Genomic DNA, 4,449 nt, shown 5'->3' on the forward strand with positions numbered 1-4,449 from the left:
GGAAATAGGAAGCAAGTTGCTGCTTTCCACAATGTCTATGGAAACTACAGCATAGACGGCCTGACAGTAAACTTCAGAGGTTGTACAAGAGTTGTTAACAAATAGAGAATGGTCTGGATTAGGGATGGGTTAGTCAGATAGGGAGGGAAGTAAAGAGCTCATATCTTCAAGGACTCCAGGGCAGCTATGGTCATAGTAAGTCCAGGTGTTTACTGGAAGTAGTGTTACAGAACATAAGGGGTTCTTTCCATAGTCAATCGCCAGTAAGACAAATGGATTGCAATATCTATAAATGCACTTTATTACACAGATCTGGGAGACAGCAAATCACCTCCAAGACGGTCTCTTTGTCTGGGAGTGGTCATGGGCTTTCTTTTTTTTTTGCAGTAAAGTGTTTATTTAGAGTAAGAACATAGAAGGGCTTAAGCTTCATTTTGTAGAACAGTGACCAGCCCTGGCCACCTCCTTCGTCTGCTAGAAGACTCAACCACCTCCACTCAGGTCCCTGAGGCTGGTCAGAAGTCACACAGGGCTTCCTGCCTTCTCAGCACCCACCAGTCTCTCATTAGATGATGGTGATCTCCAAGCCATCCCAGAGTCCATTCCACAGCTGTCTGAGGGGACTAAGGGATCCATAGTGGGCTCTTAGGTCACAAATCAGAGCAGGCACCCTTTAAAGGTTTTTAAGCAGAGTGGTCACAAAGATGATTGACCCATACTTCTGACCACAGTGTGGCAGTGGGCATGAGTATTCTCCCCTGATGTGGAAGAGAGAACTAAGGGGAGTTCAAGGTACCTACCTCCTTCCACCCAACAACCACCTGTGTTATACCTCAACTGATCCAAGGAAACCCAGGTGTTCACTTGATCCCTCCAACCCTTCCTGCTCTCAGGCTCCAGTCAGTGCAGAAATGCTAGATTCTCAGGCTGAGCCCCCAAACCTTCAGCTTCCCCATCATATAGGCCCCTAATTTATGCTAAGGAATACTCACTTCCTCCAGTCTTGTAAGCCACACTAGGTCCCCCTCTGCATACACACACACACACACACACACTCTCTCTCTCTCTCTCTCTCTCTTAGGGTTGAAATTGAAATAGTGATGTCAAGGCCCCTTCACACCACAAACTTGTTCCTGGTGCTCTTGGTGGCTGTGTCTGCGTGGGCCTGGTAACCGATAATGGCTTTTGTCGAGAGGCCCAGGTGTTCTTTGTATACACGCCCAATATGCAGCACGCTGGCCTGGTTCTCCACCTCTTGTGTCCACACTGAGATCTTGTCTCCTTTGGTGCGGATATTGACGACAGCCCCACACACCTCCCGGCTGTGCTCCTCAAAGCTCTCTCCAATTAGACACAGTGTCTCCAACCAGAGGCGGTCAAGCTTGCTGTGGCGCTGGTGTTTGGCAAGGCTGGCCAGCCAGCGGCCACCCAACTTATTCCTGCCGTCTTCCCACATGGGCCGGATGCCATCCTTGAACAGGGTGTAGTCGCAGCCAGAAGAGAGCTTACTGGCCAGCTTGATGTGGCTGTACATCGCCCCGAAGTCTTCCACGGTGTCCACCTTGGTGACCAGATGCAGGTTGTCCTGCCAGGCCCAGCTGCTGTCATTCTTGAAGAACCACAGAGCCCACCTGTTCTGCAGCTGGTGCAGCTCTAGCTCCAGCTCCACCTCCATGGGCCCCTCGTCCTTCCTCAGAGGCAGCAGATCCTGGGAGGAGTAAGCACCATCTTCTCTTTCATCAGCATCGCTGCTGCTGCCTCCACCTCCTCCACTCTCTCCTCTTTTTCCATCTTCTCTGCCTCCATCCCATTCTTCTCTTTCCCCACCTTTCCCCACTTCTCTTCCCATTCTTTCACCTCTTCTTTTTCGCCTTTCTCCCACTTTGGGATTCCGCTCCCTACACGTCTTGCAGGGCTAGTAGCAGCTATGCTGCATCCACCTCCAGATCCTTGCACCCCTGCGCTGCAGCTGCAGCCTTTTAACCCCCAGGGTCCCGTCTCCACGCCCCTTACCCCTCCCTGGGAAGTGGGAGGAGAAAGCGTGGGTGCGAAGGGGCTTGGTCATGGGCTTTTATAGGATGGGGTGACATCAACTTACTTACCAATAAACTTTTGTTAGTGAAATTAAAGAATGTCTATATCTGAAAGAAAATCATTCACAGCCAGATACTCCCTTTCCAAACAAACAGGCAGATTAAGTTACAATTTACATGTTGTTGTTGTTGTTGTTGTTGTTGTTATGTGCCCTCGAGTGGCTTGCGACTCATAGCGACCCTATGTACAATAGCCCTAAACTCTGCTCTGTCCTCTGGCAATCGCACTGTCTCTGACACTCCCATCACGATTATCCCAGTCACTGAATCAATCCACCTCATAGAGGGCCTTCCCCTCCTGGGCTGTCCCTCCACCCTCCCAAGCATGATGTCCCTCTCCAAGGACCGGTCTCTCCTCACAACATGTCCAAAGTATGTTAGACGGAGCCTCAGAATCCTTGCCTCCAAAGAGCCACCCGGTTTAACTCTTTCCAGGACAAATCTGTTTGTTTTCCTAGCAGTCCATGGTATTCTCAATATTCCTCTCCAGCACCACAGCTCAAAGGCATCAATTCTCCTTCTATCCTCCTTAGTCATTGTCCAACTCTCTGATGCATAACAAGTGATTGCGAAGACCATGGCCTGTATCAGACACACCTTAGTCTCCGGAGAGACACCATTGCTCTTCAGTACTTTGGAGAGGTCCCTAACAGCAGACTTTCCCATGGCAATGCGCCTTTTAATTTCCTGGCTGCTGGTACCAAGACTGCTGACTGTGGAGCCAAGCAAACTAAAGCTGTGTACAATCTCAATCTCTTCACAATTTACATATGATTGGGGAAAACAGCTTCAAAAAGATAACAGCTAATCTAGGAGATGCATCTCCTCTCCTGATTAACAGACAGATCACAGAAAGGACACTAAGAACTCCAAGGTCAAGCAACCAGTCCCCCAGGCTGGAGAAAACTATGGTTTTATAATTGATACCAATATAGAGAATTTTTAACTAGTATCAGAGTTCTTGAGAAAAAGTAGCTGGACCTCCTGTATCCTCCTGTGGGAAAGTAAAGATAGGAAGAGGCGGGAAAGCAGGTTGTGGGAAAGCAGATCTTGAAGTCTATGGCTAGAGAAGTCTTGCAGAGGGCTTCTCAGGGTGAGTTTGAGCACCTCCTTAGTGAGGAGAGCTGCTGCTGCTGCTGCTAGGGATTGCAAGCAGAGTTGCCGTCCTTGGCTGACCCACTTCTGATAGCTCATATTGAGTTTCTTTCCACAGATCTACTAAATCTGATTCTTGGGTTCATTAGGTAAGGTCTGTGTGTGTAGTCACTGAGTATGCTTTTACATTTATGTATTTATTTGCAATGCATACCTCATTGATTGTACAAAATTCTAATATATAATTTCCAACCTTATTTGTTTCACCAAAGCCCTGTTTTCTTACCAGTCCTTGTTCTTTTTTCTCAACTTTTGCATTCATTCTAGTAATCTGTTATTATTAATGCATCTTATTAATGCATGTCCAATCTTTTCAAGCTTGCAAATCTTGTTAGAAATTCTCTATTTCTTCACCTTTGATTTTAGTATTTGGTGGGTATATTTGAATAAAAATTGTATTAACAGGTCTTTCTTATGTGGGTATGGATAATGAAATCAGAACTGTCCATTCATTTCTGAAATAACAAGACTTTCAAAACCCAATGAATAATAGAGGAGACCTCTGAAGGCTTTAATATTAATAAATACTACTTGTAAGTTGTTGTACATAGGGTTAATGTTAGATGGATCTTGGCTGAAAGCAGGGAGTACCAGAGGAATGTCTATCTGTGTTTCATTGACGATGCAAAGGCATTTGACTGTGTGAATCATAACAAACTCTGACTCTGAGAAGAATGGGAATTCCAGAAATCTTGATAGTGCTAATGAGAAACCTTTACTTGGACCAAAAGGCAGTCATCAGAACAGAGCAAGGAAACATTGCATGGTTCAAAATTGGGAAGGGCATACACCAGGGATGTGTCCTATCTCCATACCTTTTCAACCTGTATGCAGAACAGATTACCCAGAAGGCTGGGCTCTATGAGGAACAATGCGGGGTCAAGATTGGTGGAAGATCTATCAACAGTCTGCAATATGCAGATGAAACAACCCTGCTTGCTCCTGGGCCAATAGGCAGCATCAGGATGGATGGTGAAGAGATTGGGATTATTCACAGCTTTAGTCTGCTTGGCTCCACAGTCAACACTCTTGGCACCAGTAGCCAGGAAATTAAAAGATGTATTGCGATGGGAAAGTCTGCTCTTAGGGACCTCTCCAAAGTACTGAAGAGCAATAGTGTCTCTCTGGAGACTAAGGTGCATCTAATAAAGGCCATGGTCTTTGCTATCACTCGTTATGCATCAGAGCGTTGGACAATGAC

The 4,449-nt window shown here is 46.5% G+C and overlaps 1 pseudogene; it reads right to left on the minus strand.

The window, feature by feature from the left end:
* Positions 1-1,114: 1,114 nt before the first annotated feature.
* Positions 1,115-1,849, minus strand: LOC102850713 (annotated as a pseudogene).
* Between the last annotated feature and the right edge of the window lie 2,600 nt (positions 1,850-4,449).

The sequence above is a fragment of the Elephantulus edwardii genome, unplaced genomic scaffold (genome assembly GCF_000299155.1).
Source record: "Elephantulus edwardii isolate Elephantulus edwardi_28Jun2011 unplaced genomic scaffold, EleEdw1.0 scaffold00377, whole genome shotgun sequence".
In the NCBI taxonomy this organism is placed as follows: domain Eukaryota; kingdom Metazoa; phylum Chordata; class Mammalia; order Macroscelidea; family Macroscelididae; genus Elephantulus; species Elephantulus edwardii.